At 36.1% G+C, this 22,175-nt stretch overlaps 2 long non-coding RNA genes across 2 annotated transcripts in view; one reads left to right on the top strand and one right to left on the bottom strand.

The window, feature by feature from the left end:
- The window catches only part of LOC140613809 (uncharacterized), a 218,525-nt gene that overhangs the window by 15,415 nt on the left and 180,935 nt on the right, over positions 1-22,175 (bottom strand). The gene's annotated exons all lie outside the window — the stretch shown is intronic.
- Positions 1,822-17,050, top strand: LOC140614415 (uncharacterized). The gene is made up of 3 exons (XR_012015277.1): positions 1,822-1,919; positions 15,473-15,646; positions 17,009-17,050. It is a non-coding gene; the product is annotated as an uncharacterized lncRNA (long non-coding RNA).

Here is a 22,175-nt window from a genome sequence, read left to right as displayed (position 1 = left end):
GTTTACATTTGAACAGCGGAAAATGCACAGGTCTTAAATTTGGTTGCACCATGACAGTTCTACAACCTTAAAAGGGCATGTTTTTACCCCATAATCAAAAAAGATCTTTCATTTATTCCATGCTCTATTATTTTCTTTAGTGAACAGACACTTTAAATTGCATACTTGTAGAGCTTCTGAAAGAAGCCTTTCAGAAATCCATCATAGTCTTCTTTCCTTCGAGTGACTAGATCCTCCCCTCAATGTTCTTTCCTGCCGACTCAGGAGGCACTCGTAGACAAACACTAAGAAGATTTATTTAAAAGAAACTTGGAAGCAATTTCTGACCAGTATGCTCAAATAGAGGTATGAATTGACTAAATTGATGGGTTTCTTTTTTTATATGAAATTGGGGAATCTTTTTTAAGCTGAATTTTAAAACTACACAATTTATTATAAAATTATAATTTTGCCTTTTTTTTTTCCTTTTCCTACCCTCCCCCCAACTTAGTCCTAAAGCTATTAGGGAGAGAAGAGCAAGGTAGACATGTGTGCCAGTGGCCCAGATTAGGGTACCCGAGCCCCAGTAGGCTGAGGGCATTTTCCCTGTAGGAAGGCAGCAGGGGATGGGGTGTAAAAGCCTAAGGAGGGTGAAAAGGTTGTACGTAGGAGTGGTTCTCCCTGGGTGACCCAATCAGGATCAATATAGATATCAAAAATATAATAATAATAATGGTAGGGATCAACTACAACCTGTTGAATAATATAGGAAACCATAAGCCCATTCTGGTACAAATACATGAATAAATTGAAAGTTTGGTGAGGAAGGAGGTAGTAATACAGTGTCAAAGTACCAGCTCACAAAACAAAGATTACTACAGGAGAATGAACTTTATATGAAGTTTGCAGATTCCACCTTGCTATAGTGATCAAGGGGGGCTTCTTTAGTAAAATGGAACTTACCAGAATTGTGTGCCGTCTCATAGAACACAAGAATGCAGCATTATTTCTGTGATATCCCTACCAAAGATGCACAGCCTAAGTCCAATCATGAGGAAACATCAGACAAACCCAAACTGAGAACATTCTACAAAATAGTGGGCCTTTACATTTCATGCATCAAGGTATTGATAGCCAAAGAAACACTGAGAAGATTGTTCCAGGGGAAAGATACTAAAAAGACCCGACAGCTACGTATACCTTGTGATTCTAAGCTGGAGCCTTTTATTACAAAGTCATTATTGGGACAATAGGTAAAGTTTAAGTGGGGTCTGAGGATTCAATGTGAGTGATATATTTGTGGCAATTCCTTGAATCCAGTGGTTGCATTCTAGTTGTGCAGGGAAACATCCTTGTTTGTAAGAAATACACGTCGCAGTGTTCTGGGGTGATGGGACACCACGTTGGCAGGTTGTCTTAAATAGTTCAGGAAAATAAAGTTTCTTGTATTGTTCCTTTCGATTGTTTAAGTTTGACTGTTAACTGTTTTAACAATTGTAATTTAAACTTGCTTTTACAATCAATAGCAATCCTCTAGTATTAATCATATACATTGTATGTTAATCATACACATATTGTTAACTTAGATGCTCCATGTGGCATTGTAAAGCTTTTTATCTGAGCGCCTGAAAAATGATGACAATACAGGCTGTCATTGGGGTTTTGCTAGTATTCATGGGCCCATGAATAAGCCCATGTAACATATTCTTTTTCCGCTTTAAAAAAAGGAGGGAAATATCTTAGTGATTAAGCTTATTGTAATAGAAAACAGGTTGATTTTTTTTGGTATTGTAAGTTTATTTTCAGTATTAAAGTCCAAAGCATGTTATTTTTTTCCCCCAGATAACAGAACAACAGATGCAGTCTTATGATTCAACAGAGGTCATTTTTACTCATTAAGGAAATCAGAGCCAGATAAGATGTATCTTTTGCAAACTTGGGTAATTTACCTAATTCGATTTTATGAATTATTTTTATGATTTCGTCTTTAAACGAAAGTTTAAAGTTTAAATAACTTTAAACTTAAGTTTAAAGTTTAAATAACTTTAAACTTATTCTTGCTTTTCTCTTTAAAAACACATAGATGTTTAACTAAATTGGACCTGTGATAAAAGTATCTATCAAAGATTTTGAAATAGAAATTTTAATTCCAAATAAGAACAATAATAAATAGCATTAAGTGGTCATATGGGAAAGGACTTTTCCCTGTAAATAGATAGATCCATATGTAGTTATGCAGATACATGAATATGTGTAGATATCTACATATTTATAATGTAGTGCTCACAACACTATGTATTAGATATTATTAGACTCATATAATAAATAAACTGAAGTCTACAAGATTACATAGTCATACAAGTTGCTAAGTGAAAGGCATAAGTTGTCTTGTGAAATTGTATCCCAACTAACCATACTTATAAATCTCTTTACTACCACCCTTCTGGGCTGTCTCTAGAATTGCCCAGGACCCTCTACAAACAACATATCCTGCTACTCCCAAGTATTAGTGTTTCTAAGAAACTTAGTTAAAAGCTGTATCTAAAGAAACTCAAAGTAGAAAGAAGTCATGCAAGGTCAGCACCAAAGCTCTTTTAGGTAGAGCTAGGAAATAACTCATTTGAGGGATGCTGGGGATAATGGGTAGATTGTATTCATCTGAACCTTAAGTCTTTTTGACACAAATGACCTTAGCATATAATTTTTCCCCCAATTTACAACCTCCTTGATGCACTACTCTAAACCAGCTGAAGTCCCACAGGAAGAGACCCAAGCTAATCATCTCCTTCCACCCACCCTAAGGACCATAGTCATCTGCATTTACATTGACTGGGGGAAAAGGCAATGACTAAGAGAAATATTGATTATCTTTGCAATGTCAAGTCCAATCTAGTTAGAAACTATATATCAGTTTATCTTGAAGCTAAGAATAAATTAGAATTCTATGCTATGGCCTATATCTAGAAAGTCACGTATCAGTAATTGATGGTTTAGTTTTTAAACTTTCTTGGGTTATTATTCCTTTTTTAAATGTAAATTTGCTGTGATAAGTGTTTTTGACAAAGTTCAGAATAATTTTATTAATCTGATCAGAAAGAAAAGTACTTTATTGGCTGAGAGTGTCCCTCACAAAACTCATGTGTTGAAGCTGATACCCCAATATGACTATTTGAAACTAAGGCTTTTAGGAAGAAATTAAAGTTAAATGAGTTCATAAGGATGGGATCTTAATTCAGTAGAATTGTAGACCTGAGAAGAAGAGGAAGAGATGAGGCACCTGGGTGGCTCAGTGGGTGAGTCTGGGGTCCTGGAATCAAGTCCCACATCTGGCTCCCTGCTTCTCCCTCTGCCTATGTCTCTGTCTGTCTCTGTCTCTCTCATGAATGAATAAATAAAATCTTTTTTAAAAATTTTTTTTAAAGAGGAAGAGATCCCTCTCTCTCTCTTTACAGACACATACCAAGGAAAGGCCAAGTCAGCACACAATAAGAAGGTGACCATCTGCAAGTCAAGAAAAGAGTTCTCTTCAGAATCCCACTATGTCCCCTGATTTCAGACTTCCAGCCTCCACAACTATGAGAAAATAAATTTCTGTTAAGACACTTAGTCTATGGCATTTTGTTAGGGTAGCCCAAGTTAAATAAGACATTTCCCAAACTGACCTTCCACTTATAAAGATAAATTCTATGCAGTTGTATTTAATTCCTATTTTCACTCTCAAAACCTACCGAGATCATTACTTCTCTTACTGAATCTCCATATTCTTTATTCTGTTTCATAAGAAGAAACTTAATTACATTTATTTCCCTTTGAAAGAATTGACACAAATTGCCATTAGAATCGTATCTGATGCAAAGTACCTTCATAGTGCCATAGTTAAGGAGCTGTACAGTATTTTAGAAGGATGGTTTTAAAGCTTAAAAAACAGGAGCTACATCTGATCTAGTAAGTGAATTAGCAAGATGCTAATGAGATTAGAGAGGGGATATGACTGGTTCAGTCACAACTGAAGAAAGGGCTGGCGAAGATTCCTTCCAACACAGAACATCCTAGATTCTGATTCTCAGACATGCAGAGTTTGGGAGGTGGGTCATCTCTTCAGACTAAGTTAGTTTGCCAACTGATTATTACTCAAGTATAATAAAAATGACAAAGACTCATGAGACTCCCAGATTAAGCAACTGACAAGGTCTGCATGCTAACACTGTGGACTTAATGTGGGGATGGTTGTTAGGGTGAAATGCTCTGTGCCAGAGGGCCAAATTAGCATCCCGGCTCAGTTTAGAATCCCACTTCTTGTTATTAACCTGAGGCAACCTTTCTGAGCTTCAGTTTCCTCACCTGCAAAATGGGATGATACCGCCTACTACACTAAGGAGGAAATGAGCAAATCCACGTAAAGCCCTTGGAAAAGTCCCCTGCATATAGCACTCAATAAGCATTCGCTACAGAAACAGTAGGACCAACTCTGCACCTGAGTGCCTACATATGTAAAATGTGAGCGACACAATTTTGTTTTACAAATGACATATAATTGGTTTTATACATTTATGTAAATGCAGGGAATTATGTTCCTACTTGTATACCCAAAGAGCTCATTCCTGTTAAGTGATTTTTGAAGATGGAATATCAGGTATGAGATATTGTGCTGACTGGTCTCTGTTTGCCCTTCTAGAACCATCCTCCACTCTTCTCTGCCTTATACCCCAGGGGATTGACTCTCTACTCTCTTCACACCTGGTCTCCTGCCCTCTGCTCCCTTTGAGTTTGGCCAGTGGGAGGCACTGATAGGAGATCGGAGGTTGGTAGAAGAGAAGGATCAGAAAGTATTCCTTCCCCACTACTCAATTTCCCCCCACCCCAGCCAGGATTTTAGTTGTGTATGTGTTCCTCCATAAAAAGGAAAGCCCCCTCGTATGGCCAACACCTGGTTTGTAAACCTTCCTTCTCTTCGCTCCTTCAGATTTAGGGGTGATAACACCATCTCACTGTTCCTTGTTCCTAAGTGAGGTGGCTTCACCATCCTTTTGCTCTTTGTTGTTTTATTAAACATGATTCAGTGATTTTTTTTCCCATCTGCTGTGGGTTCTGATATGGATGCTTTTAACCTACTTATATATTTATCTAATTTGATAATGCTCTTGGAGGTCTCCTTTAATTGTCCTGTTTCTAGGTTGCATATTTTAAATCACAATATGTCTATTTAGAATCATCAAATAAACTAACTGGAGACTATTATAAAGCCCAGATATTTTAGTATTTGCTTCAGTATAGGAATTCTTTCTGTGTGTTACAAAGATTTTTTTTTTAATTGTAGTTATGTAATGTGCTAGTATCACTTAAGAATAGGTCTGGGTACTGACTGACTAAAGCTTAATTTTTTTTTTTTTTTTAAGTAAGCTCCATTCCCAGGATGGAGCCCAATGCAGGGCTTGAACTCAAGACCCCAAGAGCAACACCTGGGCCGAGGGGCCCAGTTTGGGCCCACCTGAGTGGCTCAGTTTGTTAAGAATTCAAGCCCTAATTTTGGCTCAAGTCATGATCTCAGGGTCTTGATATCAAGCCCCAGGTCAGGCTCTGGGTTTATCTCTTGCCCTCTGCTCCTACCCCCCTACTCTCCCTCTAATAAGTAAATAAAATCTCAAAAAAAAAAAAAAAAAAGACCTTGAGCTGAGATCAAGAGTCAGAAGCTTAACCAACTGAGCTACCCATGCACCCCTGACTGAAAGCCAATTCTAAAATAGAATGCCAGAAACACAAGTAAGGCCTTAAAATGGGACTATAGCATGTTCTTTTGTCCTGTCATGAAGGTTAAAAAAAATAACCTTACCCAATTATTGGCCCATCATGGATGGCATGTAACCCATATATCTGTAATTTCATTATAAGTAGATTAGCCCAGTCAATGTTTGGGTATTCTTCATCTGAAGATGAGGCTTGGACAATATTAGTTGCTAAGCAGTTTGGATTTAAGAGACAGTAAAGTGACAGACTAATTTTTCCTTCTATTCTGAACCTAAGCTGAATTGCTACTAACCTGGAAAACTGAAGCAAACACAGTGAATTGAGGAAATAGTATAAAACCCAAGTAAGTATAGACTCTATAAGAATGTGACTCAGCAAACTAGATGGTCTGAATTCTTCTATGGGATAATTAACAAAATCTCAGAAGAGAGATGAGAGCTATGGTATTTAAAGAATGCATACCACTTTGGCTGAGTTCCTACCCAACCCTTGCCATGCTATCCATCTACTAAATATGGATGAAAAACAAAATCTCTCCTAAACAGTAGCTAGAAGGACAAAAGAAACTTGGGTCAGCTATACTAGGAAGAATCATAAGTATACTCACATTGCAGCAGGAAAAAAGGCTAAATAGAACTGCTTACTTATGAGCAATGTGAAATGCCACGGAAAATATGCAAACATTTTGAAACAAAACAAAACATGTGCAGAGAAGAGGAAGAAAGAAAGGATTGTAACTTTCAAAGGAAAGATAAAGACTCTAAATGTAAAAACAAAATAAAAAAGGCAAAGCACAAGAAAATTCATCACAATGATCTCACCTTAGACAATAATAAGAACCTGAATTCAAGAACTCAAAGATTAGAGGATGAACAATAAAAATTGAGGAAGAGAGGGAGGCTGTAGATTTAGGAAAGCAAAAGAAGACCACAAATATAGTCACAGAAATGAATAAATTAAAGAAGGCCAAATATAAAATAGAATTTACTAAACATTGAAATACTGACCTTGGGGAAAGATTGAGATACTTTCAGTAAATTCATATTGAAAGAGGCAAACAAACAAGAAAATAAATAAAGCAATCATAAGAGGACTAAGAGATATTGAAGACAAAACCTGGGGCACCCGTGGCTCACTGGTTGAGCGCCTGTCTTGGGCTCAGGTCGTGAGGTCCTGGGATCGAGCCCCTCGCATCAGGCTCCCTGCAGGGACCCTGATTCTCCCTCTGCCTCTCTCTCTCTCTCTGTCTCTCATGAATAAATAAATAAAATCTTTAAAAAAAATAAAAAGAAAATCCAACATAAGGATATGTAGCACATTTGAAAAAAGAAATCTGAGCAAAGACTGCTGAGGATTTACCCCAAAGATACAAATGCAGTGAAACACCAGGACACCTGCACCCCAATGTTTATAGCAGCAATGTCCACACAATAGCCAAACTGTGGAAGGGGCCTTGGTGTCCATTGAAAGATGAATGGATAAGGAAGATGTGGTCTATGTATACAATGGAATATTCCTCAGCCGTCAGAAATGACAAATACCCACCTTTTTCTTCGAGGTGGATGGACCTGGAGGGTATTATGCTGAGTGAAGTAAGTCAATCAGAGAAGGACAAACATTATATGGTATCATTCATTTGGGGAATATAAAAATTAGTGAAAGGGAATAAAGGGAAAGGAGAGAAAATGAGTGAAAATATCAGTGAGGGTGACACAACATGAGAGACACCTAATTCTGGGAAATGAACAAGGGGTAGGGGAGGTGGGCGGGGGGTTGGGGTGATTGGGTGACGGGCACTGAGGGGGGCACTTGGCTGGATGAGCACTGGGTGTTATGCTATATGTTGGCAAATTGAACACCAATTAAAAAATAAATAAAAAAAGAAAGAAAAAGATATCTGAGCAAAGAAATGCAGATGTATCCAAAGATATAAGGAATTTTTCCAAAAATGAATTCATTGAATCTCTCTCTCCATCTGCACACAAGGAGAATGGTGTTCACCAAATGTAATGATGAGTACTACCAGATGGCCAAGTTGGAGTGATTTTAAAACATTTGTGTCATTTTCACTTTTCTAACATTTAAGATAAACATGTTTCATCTTTATTACAAAAATATAGGATTGATTTGCTTAAAAAAATCAGCTGATATGTCGAAGCAGATATTTTCAGTGCCTTCCCATTTCCCTTCAACCCTCCTGTGCACTACAGCTGACTCCCTACTGCCAGTATCTGCATTTCCATGCCCAATGCCATCCCTCTCAACTGGGGAAGCCCACAATGTTCCTGTCCACATTGTGACACAGAAGTGCTGAGAGACTGATATCCACCCCTAATAGCCCTAAATCCAGCCCCCCTACTTCAGGTAGGATCACTGAGACCTGTGTTTTATAGCATTTCCCAGGATTTCTCCAAGAGATCGACTCCAGTTACCCCCATAGAAGCAGACTAAATAGTGTGCTCTTTTCTGGCTGCTTTCCCTCCCCTTACTGTCCCACTGCCCTGACAATCTCCCATGCTTACCTCAAAATAAAGGATGTGCACTCAGATCCTTGTCGTAGGATCTTTTGGAAGAACCCTAACTTTTCTGTGCAAGTAAAACACTGGATTTCAAAAATGGCAAAATGATTCTGGATGGTAAGGTTGGAGGAATTTTTTTTTTTTTTTTTTTAGTTTTTCTTCATTGCATGTTTAAATTTTTTTTTAATTATAAAGAAAAAAATACAAATAAAAAGTGAAGCAAAAGATACTAAAGTAAAAAATCAAATCAGGCATCATCACTGTAAATTAGTAATCAGTGTCATAATTAAGCAACACCCTAAACTGTCAGCACATTCTGCTACGTAAAACAATTTCTGTTGTGCAGAATAAGTTTTACAAGACAAATCTGGAAGGCAGGTACCATTGTACCTAGGTCTGTATCTGCTTTCCTATTTTCCTCTCTTCCCTCATCAACCGTTTTGATCCTGTTACTCTGTGGGCGTTGTACTTTCACATTATTGTACTGTTGCATCTACTTCTATGCTTATTAGTGCATTGTTTGTATCAACAAGGTCTATTTTTTAAAAGTAACCTCTGTAGAACCATAAACTAAGAGACTAGTAAAAACTCATGAATCCTACTTATTCCAAACAAATAATTTTACAAATTATACCAAGAACCACAATGGGATCCATTCAAGGTTAGCTATTTAAAAGCAACTGCAGGGGGCTTGAGCCATGCAGTCAGTTCAGCATCTGACTCTTGGTTTTGGCTCAGGCCCTGATCTCAGGGTCGTGAGACTGAGCCCTGCAACTGGCTCTGCAAGACTCCCCTGACCCTCCCCCTCCCTGCTCATTCATGCTCTCTTAAAAAATAAAAATTAAAAAAAATTTAAATAAAAATAACCGGGACCAGAATAAAACCAGCTCTCCTGAATTCTAGTCTAATTATTTCTAAAACCTTTCTTCACTCAAAATGTCCTTCTAAACCTATTTCCCTAACCAGGTGTTGGCAAATAATGATGTGGGGTTGATAGCAAACAGACATGGAGCAAGAAAAAGGTGATTGGAGGCAAAAGCAGTAAGTGGACCTTAAGAAAGTAAAAATCACAATGTCCTACTTAGGAGTTGACATGATTCACTGATTGCTGCTAGATGGAAACGGGTATGTCTGCTGGACAGAAGGGGAAGGATGATGCAATGAGTAGCAAGTCTGAGCAGGGCTAACCCAAGCATGACCATCCGTGTTTGACCAGTTTCTCTTCTAGGGTAAGGTTTAGTTGCAGTTTTTGCCACCACTCCCCTTCCTCTTTCGTCCTAGAAGTTCAAGGCTCTGCAGCTTAAAACAAAGAAAAACTCCTCCTTTCAAGCTTTCCGATATTTTGAAATAAGCTTCAAAGGACAAATACTTCTTTCATAATCCTAATGTCATTCTAAAGTTGGAGTCTTCAGAAGTAATTGCCTGCAAATTTAGGATGGGAAAACAAAATCACAGGTCTCAATGTTTCTGAAAGACCAAGAAAGGCTAAGATTAAGGTATCTCCCATTAATGAATTTTTGTGTATTTTGGATGCTAGGCTTTTATCTATTTTTTTTCAGAAGAAGAAAAATAGAAACAAAAATAATTTATTATAGGACCTTGAAGGTCAAAGTCACAAAAGTTCATATATGATAGTGGCATATTTATACTTTGTCAATCTGTCAATCTTCTAAAGCTAAACTTTGAAATCAAAGTTCTCATGTATTCATGATTTATGTTACAAATTGAATTTATGTATTATGTGCACAACACAGTGCTAGTCAATATGGGAAGCTAAGAAATTATAAAACACTAATGGGAGTTTATATTGTTTTTGGTGATTAATATAGTTAGTATAGCAAAAATCAAAATGATACAGCTCATCTTCCAAATAGCATTTAACAAACTCAAACCTTTGTGCTGGGATAAGCCACATTGTCCAGTCACACGCAATACACTTTGGACCCTTCCTATTTCTCTTGAGGTTTTTTTTTTTTTTTTTTTTTTAATGCTCTGTTTTAAAGTTCCAGTCTTCATTTGACCATGTTGATAGAATTAAGGGAAGAAGTAGAAAGTCCATCTTCAGACAGAAACATTCCTGGAAGAGAGTCCCTTAGGAGGCCCCCATACTGTTGGCTGTATTCCATAGGAGATTTTTAAGTAAATGCCTGCAGATCAGACCTCAGAACTTCAAGTCCCTATTCACACCTTTTAAGCAAAGGTTTCCTTCCTTTTTTTCACCCTGAGAGATCTGCGTTTGCTTTTAATGAACTATAGATATTTCTATTTTAAAAAATGCCTAGTGTGAGTACAGAGGAAGAAGTGATTACTGCTAACTGGAGAGTCCAACGAGGAAGGCTTATCAAAGGATTCAACATTTGAGCTCAGACCTAAAGAATGATTCCATTAAAAAAAAAAAAAAAAAGGGAAGGGGGACCCTGGGTGGCTCAGTGGTTGATCATCTGCCTTTGCTCAGGGCATGATCCTGGAGACCGAGGATCAAGTCCCACGTCGGGCTCCCTGCATGGAACCTGCTTCTCCCTCTGCCTGTGTCTCTGCCTCTCTCTCTGAGTCTCTCATGAATAAATAAATAAAATCTAAAAAAAAAAATGAGTAAGTCCTACAATGAGTATAGGAAAGACAGTTCAGTCTGAGGCAGCTTTACTTTCTAATTTGGGCCATTTCGATGCTCGCTAATAAAGAATAAAGCAGCAAAGTACAACACAGAGAAGTAGGTGTATCTTTGAGTTTGCCATTCCAACCAAAAATCAATTAAAAACCCAGAAACAGAAGAGACTTAAACAAAACAAGCTCTTAGAGTTCTCCGTGAACATGAATTATCCAGGGTATATTTGCCCCATTATCAGGGCTAATTTAAAGTGTGGATATTATCCGCTGTTTTATGTGTAGCACTCCTTTATATTCTTCATCTGATTGGCTTTATGATATCACAGAAGCTCCTATGTAAGTCACTTTCACTTAATCTTCATAAGTTTTAAGTGTGGAAATCTTAGAAATAAAGAAAAGCTTCTTAGTGAGCAAGTAGTTAAGGGAAGGAGATGCCAATCTTAAGTTATTTGAGTGGTGGTTAAATATAGTGTTCCCTGTTGATAGAGGAGAGTGTTCTTAAAATCTTAATGCTTTAAAAGTGTATCTATCATGTGGGATTTTAATTTTATTACTATCAAAGTGTAACTTTTGCAATCTTTTCTCCTGCCCACGTATTGACCTTCAGCTAAGCATATAATAGGCCTATGATAATATCCAGTCAGACTTTCCTAGTTCTTATTATCTGGTAAATGCTAAGGGGTAAGGGCTTTATACATATATTAACTAATTTGCTACAATATCCCTAGAAGTTAAGTACTTCTCATTTATTATGCTCATTTTATGGTTGGAAAAACAGAGGCTTGATTAACAGGACCAAGATCTTACCATTAGTAATTAGAGGAGCTGAAATCCAAACAGTTTTCTTTCAGATAATGCTCTCTTCACCATTGCACAAAAGAGCCTTTTATACAATCAAGACTATTATTATAAGGGCTGGCATATAGATAGTTCAATCTAATTTCACAGTATACAAATTTGCCCATTCCTAATGAATTTTAATTTGTAAATGTAGCTGAAATTATAAATCGAAGGGACTTAAGGTGAGTTATCTGATTACCTTTGAAAGGTAATCATAAGCATTTCAAGATGTATACATAAGCTTTTCAAGATGTAGCAGTTGATGCATAATTCATATATTTATTTAAAGCTGGTGAAATGGATTCTAAAAGTCCAAAATTTGTTTCTGAATTTTTCCTAGAAAATGCTTAGAATATATGCCCTATAATGTGCCACATAAGCATTATTACACATGAACTCTCAACTCTGAATTAAATCCACCTCATTATTATAATTATTTACCTTCGTTTATGTAAGATATATTCGCTATTATCTATGATTCATGTGATGTTGAGTTTGCCATCAAAAAAATAACCTTTCATGTGTGCCAATGGAAAAAATACACATCACTTACAAGATTCTCTAAGTTCTAGTTTCCAGTCTTCACTTAACTGTGTTGCTAGAATTAAGGGGAAAAGAGGGGAAAAAATCATCTCTAGATCAGAATAATAAAAGGTAGAAGAATTCTAGTTTCTTCATCATTTAAATGAAAAACAAAGAATCCTTTCAGGCACCTGTGTGTTTGACACCGTGTAGACAGCATATTGGGAGGAGTGTAAAGTGCTCTCTTTTCCTTTGGATATTTGGAATTGGGTAGATGCTGTCAACATTAGTCTCATGGTACGAGGTACATATTTTGAAATACAGCTGCTCAGATAATTACTCACTTTCACTTATCTTAACTGATCTGTGGCTTGCCTGTCACACCACCATAATCACTAGGGAGAATCATCTTTTTTTTATATATATTTTTTGAGAGTCATCTTTCATTGAGTAATAGCTGCTTGTGTAAAAAATCTTACCCTTCATGAGTATTGGCAATTGCAGTTAATTGCTATAGTTAATGACTGACTTCTCATCAAGGTATCTTCTTCGTGTTAATTCTCTTCCATTTGCTGTCACGTCAACCGTGCTTCTTCTGAGTAATGTAAGAGGCCACTGAGATTTGGGAGGTGTGAATTTCTGTCTTGATTTTGCTATAGATGGTTCAGGTGGCCTCTCTTGTGTTTTTTGCACCTGCTTCCATCCCTTTGAATTCAAGGTATCTCACAGGAGGATCATGAATCGACTCATTAACAATTCTCTAACTGGAGGAGTTTCAAGGGTTTTTAAGTAATTACAGACTTGGGAAATGTATAAATTACAGGCATTTAACCTTTTAAAACAAAAATCACTGAACAAAATTAGCGTTTATAAGTTCGATACTACAGGTAGAGTTCTGGGGGGAAAATTGCCTTAGGTTCAGGAATCTACTGTGTAAAACCTCAAAATTCTGTATTAGGCCAATCTTGTTATCTAACATTAGTTTGTTCCTTGAAATTCTGGTTGTCAAAAAAAGTACCTTGTCTTCATTTGTGACAAAGACTGAACTATCTCCTGAAAGATAGAAAGATCTTTATCCCCACCTCTTCCTGTAACTACTCACAAAGTTGGACAAATACATAAAACTTTATCTTACCATCCGATTCTGTTTTCTTTTTTCTTTTTTTATTTTTTTGTTTTCTGTTTTAAATCACATTGCTAGTTCTCTCCCTCCACTACCAATTACACTAACAGAACCTAAAAGGTGGACAGAAAAATTCCCGTGAGAGAAAACCACTACAGAGATCTTAGAATCTATTAATATCAAGGTAAAGGGAGACCTTGTGATTCTCTGAGATATTAGTTTATAACCTTACCTACAGTCTTTTCTGCTTCAATAAAATATATCAATAGTTTGTATCATGTATGAAAGCCCGCAGTAGAACTTAAAAGAATCTATATGAATTCCTGATAACTCTTGGTACATACTACTAAAGGTATTGTCCTATTGAGATAAACATTTAAAATAATAGCAAACAATCTGAAACAGATACTGCTGGGGACTCTTCTAGTAGTTAGCCCCATAGGAAATGATGTTAAACCAACTACAAATGCTATAAAAAATGTGTACAATATTCCAACACTGTGAAAAATAAGTTAGAAGGCTTCATCTTGGCACCAACTCTTGGCTTTTTACTTAAACTTTTATACTTGCCTCTGTAACTCTTGACTTTGATGTCATTTTGGGTTCCACTCCTCCCATTTTGCAAATTGTTTATCCTGCCTGCAATGACTTTCTTGATCTCAATCTCATTCATCTTCACAGGGCAGTCATTGACTTTCTTGTGAAAATAAGCTAAGGATTTGGAAAGTTTCCCTAGTGCTTCCTGGACATTTCCAGACAAATGTCTCACAAGAACCTTAAATTCAAGATGTTCAAAATTGAACTTGTTTCCCTTCTAAGCAAACTCCATCCTCTTCCTGACTTCTAGAATTCTGACCTTGCCACCGGCCTTCTCTCAATTACTCAAACTTCTCGTCCTCATTCTCCTTATAGTATCAGGTCTTTAAGCTGTACTTCAAGTTTCTCACATCCTTTACAGCTTTTCCATCCCAAGCCCAATAGCTTCATAATCAGTTTCCCAAATATCAACTCTATTTCAACCACTTTTATGAACCATCTCCCAATAATTTTTCTAAAATTATTGATCTGATAATATCACTTCCTTGATAAGAAATCCTCAATGTTTCTCATTGCATACCAAATTCATATAAATTCTCTTCTCTGGCATTCAAGACCATCCAAAATATACCTGGCACTTATTTATCATGTCCTACACTTATGTGGACCTTTATTCTCACCAAACTCAACACCCCCACCTTCTCTGGACTGATTTGAACTTTGCTTCCTAGCTTCCTTTGCTGTTTTCTCGCTGACAATGATCATAATCTCTTCCGTTCAGACAGCACTCTCCAATAGAACTTTCTGTGAGAATGGAAATGTTTTGTGACTCTGTGCTGACCAACATGGTAGCCAGAAGCCACATGTGGTTAACGAAACTTCGGCGTGCAGCTAGCGCAACTGAGGAACTAAATTCTTAATTTTATTTGATGTTAGTGAATTTAAATTTCAATTTCCACATGTGCTAATGGCTACTGGAGAGTAAAGGTCTAAATCCTGCTCCCATCCATCTGAATTTTGTCCATCCTACACATTTAGGTCAACCATCTGTACTTTAATTTCTCTACCGATTTCTCTAGAATAATTCCTTCTTTAACCCTTACAACAATTCAGCTACATCTTTTCACAACTCATATCACTATGAATATGAAAAAATATGATTAAAAGCCTGGATCCTGGATGCACAGTACAATACACTAGCTGTGTCACTTGGGCAATTTACTTAGCTTCTCCAACTCTTATTTGATACTTGCAATCTCAGAAGTCATGAGGATTGAGTAAGAAAAAAAGTTGAATGTTTAGCTCTTTCATTATAAGTATCTGCGTGTAAGTCACGGATTGACTCCCTTGAATTATGAATGCAGCATCTAGTGAGCATCTACTCATCACTTGATGTCAAATCGAATAAAATACAGTCTTGCCATTCTTGGACTCAGAGGCTGCCATGGGAATGTTTCCTAACTTTCCTTCTAGATTATGAGCCTCAAAGTGTGGAAATTATGTTTCTTTATCTTTCTGGTCTGCTAAGAGCCTTATACAATATCTGCTACATAGGAGACTATCAATAAATATTTATCTATCTCTCCCCTTTTTAACAAAGATTTACTGATTTTGAGAGAGAAAGAGCACACGCAGAGGGGCAAAGAGAGAGAGAGAGAGAATCTCTACAGACTCCTTGGTGAGTGTGGAGCCCGACCCAGGGATCAATCTTATGACCCTTACATGGCCTGAGATGAAATCAAGAGGCCAACACTCAACGGACTGAGCCACCCAGGTACCCCTCTCCCCTTTTTAACATAGGTAGAATATTTTTATATTCTGATGGCATTTTACTCAATCTTTTGTTATATTAATAATTATTATTAATTAATAATTATTAATATTATTAATTACATTTTCTCCATCCTGCCTCTATTCCTTAAACACTAAGTAATCAATATACATTTGAGGATAGCAGCTATCTTATGACTTCTCTCTCATGCTTACTTTGGAATATTTCTCTATGAAGTAGAATATCCTCTAGAGGGTTGAGAGTAAGTCAAACAAAAATTTAGTCTTTCTTAAAAATAATATATTCTGGGATGAATCAGTTAAGCCTCTGACTCTTGATTTCAGTTCAGGCCATGATTCCAGGGTTGTGGGATCAAGCCCTGCATTGGGCTCCAATCTGGGGGTGGGGGTCTCTGCTTGGGAGTCTCTCTCCTTTTCCCTTTGCCCCTCTATAAAATAAATGAGTACTTAAAAAAAATAAAAACATTCTGAGCATTGCTAACACATGGTAAATCACTTTCAATTTCTGTAGATTCCAATGCTTGCACATTATAGTTACAACTTTGTGCTAAGGATTGAGAATACAGCATATTTTATATGCTTTTTATTTAGTTTTTCTATAGAATAGCTAACAACTGTTTAGTGCATATGCCCATTATAAAACTTACTTGTTGAAAGATTTTTGATGTAGTTCTTTGCCTAGTCATGTTTTTTTTCTTTATAAATCTTATTTTTCAACCACAATTTTTATTATTTGACTGCATAGATCTCATTTTGATTGCCCATATTGAAGCCATCATTTTTACTATTTAAAATACTAAGTAATTCTGAATCAAGAAACTATTAAAGGTTTTGTCTAATTTATGATGAAAAGTTATTCCTGATTTTCAATAGAATAGTAATAAATTGTGAAATACAACCACCATCAAATAGTTTCTACCTGATAAAATCTCTTTAAATATAAAGGGGAAATGAGATTAAAAGTTTTAAGAAGTGAAAGTTATGCTTATAAAAATAAAAATTGAAAGTCATGTTGCTTATGCTTAAAGCCAACGAAAGAAGTTTTGAAAGGCTCTGAATATAATGGCAGTTATGGATAGAGAATGACTGGATGAGTCCAATTTTCCTTATAATACTTTCTGTTAATTACAAGCATATGAAAAATATACTTAAACACCAAATAAGAATTTTAGCTTGAGGTTTGGGCAATATTTAAATTCTTAAAATTGTTTACCATTTCTAAGTAAGGTTTACACTGGGTAGAAACTGTAATGAGCTTTAATGTAAATCAGCAGTGCTTTGTGAAATCCAACTAGTAATTCATGGACCTGTCTGAAACTGCACTTTTCATTCATATTCTTCACAGATGATGACTGCACATCGAGAAAGACTTACAATCCATCAGGTGGCCATTTGGAAATAAATTGCCATTAAAATGCAATGTACTTTTGTCATATTTGCTATAAAACATAGGATTTATGTCATGTCATTTATTTCTCAAGCTTACGTTGATAGTACTATTCAACAGATTGGATGGTTTCAATATTATTAACAAGTGATATTCAATATTATTAATTAAGCTAATATTATTAACCTTCCAGAATCTGTTAGAATCTCTATTACCCCTAGACCCTTAGATGTGTAAGAACACAAAATTAATACAAATTTGTCACTAAGTGATCATATACATAAAAACTGACCAATTTCTATTTGTAATCTGCTTTTATGATTATTTTAATGGAAATGTTTTAAAGGGTATCTTTTCACTTAGGGATTGTTGAAAGATACATTTTTTCCTTGACATGGGAAACTAGAAATCTATAAAGGATATCTTAAAATATTGCATTGACGTTTAGCAGGGAAGTGACCTAAAAGGAAATGGGGAAACTTTCACCAAATATCTCTACCTCAAAAAACTCACAATCTGTTCAAATCAATTTTTACGTCAAGCTAGAACCTTATCTATTTATTGAATTTGATTTTCTGATGAATCTATCTCCACATACTTTTCTAAGCTTATTTTCCTAATTAGATTTAAAACTATCTCAAAGGCTTATCCAGCTTTAATGCCACAGTGCTTATCTACAGCTGTTCCCTCCTTTCACAGAGGATAAAACAGAGACCCCATACAAATAAAGCAGCCTAGTCAAAAACAGATCTTTGGTAGATTACCTCCCACTTCTTTCCCACTTTTGGAGTGTTCTGTTTACAAATTTTTAGCCCCTCAACTGTTGATGGGTCCAGATTTTGAATAATCTCTTGTTTGATTTCTTCTATTTTCCTTCTCTCAAGAGCTTACCCTCTGAAGACACTAGGTTATTACTCTTAAATTATGTTTTTCCCAAGCAACATTTCATTCCTCCATTTCTTACATTTAACTCTGATAGATGCTAATATTTTTTCACATTTTTAAAAATTTACTGTGTTGTCTTTAAGTTTATAGGCAAAACTATATCAGTTAGCTCTACCATTGTGTGCTGCTTGAGTAACCATCCCAAAACTCAGTAGGCCTAGGGCAACAAACATTTATTTTGGTTTCACACAACCTGCAAGATGATGGAGTTTAGTTGGCCTGGACTGGGTTTGCTAGGCTTGGTACCAAACTCTAGATTAGGTCCAGATCTGTTCTATAGATCTTTCTTTCCTCTAGGGCTGGTTACCTAAGCATGTTATTTTTGTAGCAAAAGGCAAGATTACATGCAATCTGACAGGCACATTTCAAACCTCTGCTAGTTTCATTCTGCCAACATCTTGTTGGCTAAAACAAGTGAGATAGCCAAACCCATCATCAACAAGACAGAGAAGTTCCAAGGAGGCAGGGGTATTAGGTTGTGAGGGAACATTTGCTGAACAATAATTTATCACACTAGTTCTGGAACTACTCATATGATTATTCTCATCAGATATATTCAAGTAGTTTTCAATAAATATTCATTGGGCACCAACTATGTCCCAACACTATTCACTTTGTTTCTGCAACCCCCCTCTGTAAAAAGTTGTGATCTGAGAATTCAGTAACAATCTCTTTGGAGTTCCTTCTAGAGGGATTGGATGTACAGAATTGGGTGGAGACTAATGAACACTGGAACCAGTTTAAATTCACTCTTAGGGAGAATTTTACAAGCAATGTTTCAATTAATTGTTAAGAGAGATAGGAATGCTTGTCACACGTCCCTTCCTATAGTAGAGATTTTAAGAGTGTGAAAGAGGAATGGCCCTATCCAGAGAAGCCAGCACTACAGACTGGCTCAGCAGTTTTATAAGCCCAGAAATACCAAACTGTCAGCATCCTTTGTGATTGGATGCTTGCATATCTCACACCATACTCTGCCTTACATTTTTTTTTTCTACACTTATTTCAAATGCATGTATAATTGGGTACCCATTCTACCACTGTTGAAATTTTGGTTCAGTTTTCGTCATGATAAAAAATGATGTGACAAACATCTTTGAGTATATACTGTCTATCTTAAATTGTTTTTTAGACTAGATCAGAAAAAGGATTTTCAGATGGCAGGATATACTTTCTTATAAAGCATTTGACACATCACAAGACATTTGACACAAACATTACACATGTTTGTTCGTTTTGGTTTGCACTGTATAAATGGAATGTAACCTATATAATTCTCCCTTCCTACGTGGCCTAACACTTTTGTTGACCTACTTCTACATTTAACTGATAATAATGTTTATCACCATTCTTTTATACCCTAACTTTCCCATTCTTAAAGTTTTAAATTTGAGTCACCTTTCGATTATCTACACAGTAATTTTATTTTTTTCCAGTACTGCAAGAGAAATGTTTTGGGAATCTTTGCATATCTGAAAATCTCTTCTAGCACACTACATGTGCATGCTAGCATGCACAAGATCATTGCTAAGTACAACTTGCTCCATTTCCTGCTGGTATTAACTTTTAAAAAAGAAAACCGAGGCCAGGCTAGTTTCTTTCACAAGTAACTTGCAGTTTCTGTCTGGATGCCTTTAAGAATTTTCCCTTTGTTAGTCAAAAATGGCCCTTAGGTTTCATTAATCAATTCAGATAGGAACAGTCCTTTTGCTCCATTCCAGAAAGTAGCATTTAATTACATTGTAGATGATTGCTACTGTTTCAGTTGAAAACAACTCCTTAAGAATAGCTGAACCTATTTAAATCTCTTCCCAACTGAAAACCCATTCACAGTCAAGATGCTGTTGTCTAGGAAGGGCCTGTAGCTGTGACCCCAGGGGCACTCTCTTCTCCACACTGAGACCTTTTAACTCTCATCACTCTTCCCACACACTGGTACCTGGATTCTGCTTTCTGCCTAGGCCCTCTGACCTATGCTTCAGTGAGTAAGGCTAGCCCATATTCTGCTGGAGGTCCACCTTGTTTGCCATCTTACTCTTGGGTCCCGTGCCCAACTATAGCTGAAAGTAGGCAAGGCCAAGCCTACTGCCTCAGATCTTTCTTATCCAGGACAAAAATTCAAACACTCCTAGGAGCCAAATTTCCTGAATAATATATACAGTAAATGGAATCAATAGGTTTTGGTTTACTTATGTCCATTATCTCCCCATGAAAATTTCCAAACTATCCTGAGAACTTAATTCAGAGAAACAGTTGGTTGTTTAAAAAAAAAAAAAAAAATCATTTTAATGCCAGCAACCAATTTCATACACTTACTAAACAGTTGCTAACCTTTTATTTCAAATGATCCATTTAAATATTTAATTTTCAAATTGCTTTCAATGTAGAGTCATTAGCAAAAGGACATTAGCAACTCTCATAACTCAACAGTATATATTCTCATTAATTATGCAAATAAACCATGTGTAAAGACTAGTTTGATTCAATTCTTCACAACTCAAATGTATAGCCTTGGATTATTGCTATTATGGGTGTCATTTTATTTAGTCTATCATGCTTTATATCAAAATAGTTTAGTTATGCTCAATTTTATGTGGTTATATACACTATGTGTGTGTGCATTCATACCTGTGTGCATTTAAAGGATCTCCAAACTATATTGATAATTTAAAATTCTAAACTTCTTGTCTAAATTTTGCCATCATAATACCATAGTATCAGTATTAGTAATTCATTAGTATTTCAGTATTTTTAACAATCAGCTTTCTAAAAATAAAAATGTGTGTCACCTGATTTAACCTGTTTATTATATAAGTACTTAACATGTACATTTATAAGTAACTCTTAAAAGTTCAGTACTTAGAATTACAATTTTCTTAAAGTGATTAATTTCCATGTATGCCATATTAGTTATTAAATATTTCACTTTATCATGAATATGATTCCTTTCTTCAGCCAATATAAGCACCAGCTGTGTATTTTCCTAGATGCTGAGCAACCAGTAGTAAAATAGATGAAGTTGTTTCATTTTCATCCTGGTTAATGGAGAAAGATATGAATACAGAAATGTAAAATTGTATATATATAAAATATAGTTTTATATATATATATATATATATATATATATATATATACACCCACACATATAATTTCATTAGTGAAAAGACTGAAGTAAATCATGTAGACACTTCTCTCTAGGAAAATACACTTTTAATCTATGAAATACTCCTGACAGGGTAAACTGAAGGAATTGTGTTTGATATTCAATCTGCTTTGCTTGTAAGTGATTTCTAGCTCAATTATTTTATGAGCATTTGGCTGTCAGCTTTTTCATTTAAACATAACTATTATACAGCTACTCTACTTGGTATTTTGATCCGAGCTTATCACTAAAGAAAGCCACCAAACAAGGGAAGAAATAAAGAGTAGAAAGTAATAGAGAAGAACTACAAAAACAACCATAAAACAGGTAAAAAGAATTATAAGTACATGCCTATCAAAAATTATTTTGAATGTAAATAGAATTTTGAATAAAAATGGAGAATCAAAAGACATAGGATGGAATGTTAACATTTGGGGAATCTGAGTGAAGGTCATACAGGGATTCTTTGTACTATTTTAAACTTATGTATTGAAAATGATGCCAAAATGAAACACTAAACAAAAGATATAGAGTGGAGACTTCAAGGGAAGATGGTGCAATAGGATGATCCTAAGTTAACTTCCTCCCATGGGTACACTAGATAACACCCACAGCAGTGTAAATAAACCCAGAAAACAACCCAAAGATCAGCAGAATAGACTCTCTCAGCTAAATGTAAAGAAGAAAACTGAAGGGAGAATGGAGACGGGACCCACACCAAACTGACCTGTGAGACTGTTCATAGGAGGGAGTGACACCAGAGGCACAGCAATGGGAGAGGAGCAAACCCCACGCTAGGCATGGGGGACCCACACTGGGAAGACAAGTTCCCATAACATTTGGCTTTGAAAACCAGAGGTTTAGCTTTATGAGTTCTTATAATCTGGGGCTTTAAAAGTCTGTGCACTCAGCTCCAGAAATGCTGGAGGGTAATAGGAAAGTAAGCACTCATTTTTAAAGAAACAGCACAGTGAACTGCCTGGCTGAGATGTAGCATACAAGCAGCAGGTTGAAAAACACAAAGCAGATTTGTTTGCA

This window comes from Canis lupus, chromosome 22 (genome assembly GCF_048164855.1).
Source record: "Canis lupus baileyi chromosome 22, mCanLup2.hap1, whole genome shotgun sequence".
NCBI lineage: Eukaryota > Metazoa > Chordata > Mammalia > Carnivora > Canidae > Canis > Canis lupus.
This window is presented reverse-complemented; position numbering and strand designations above follow the sequence as displayed.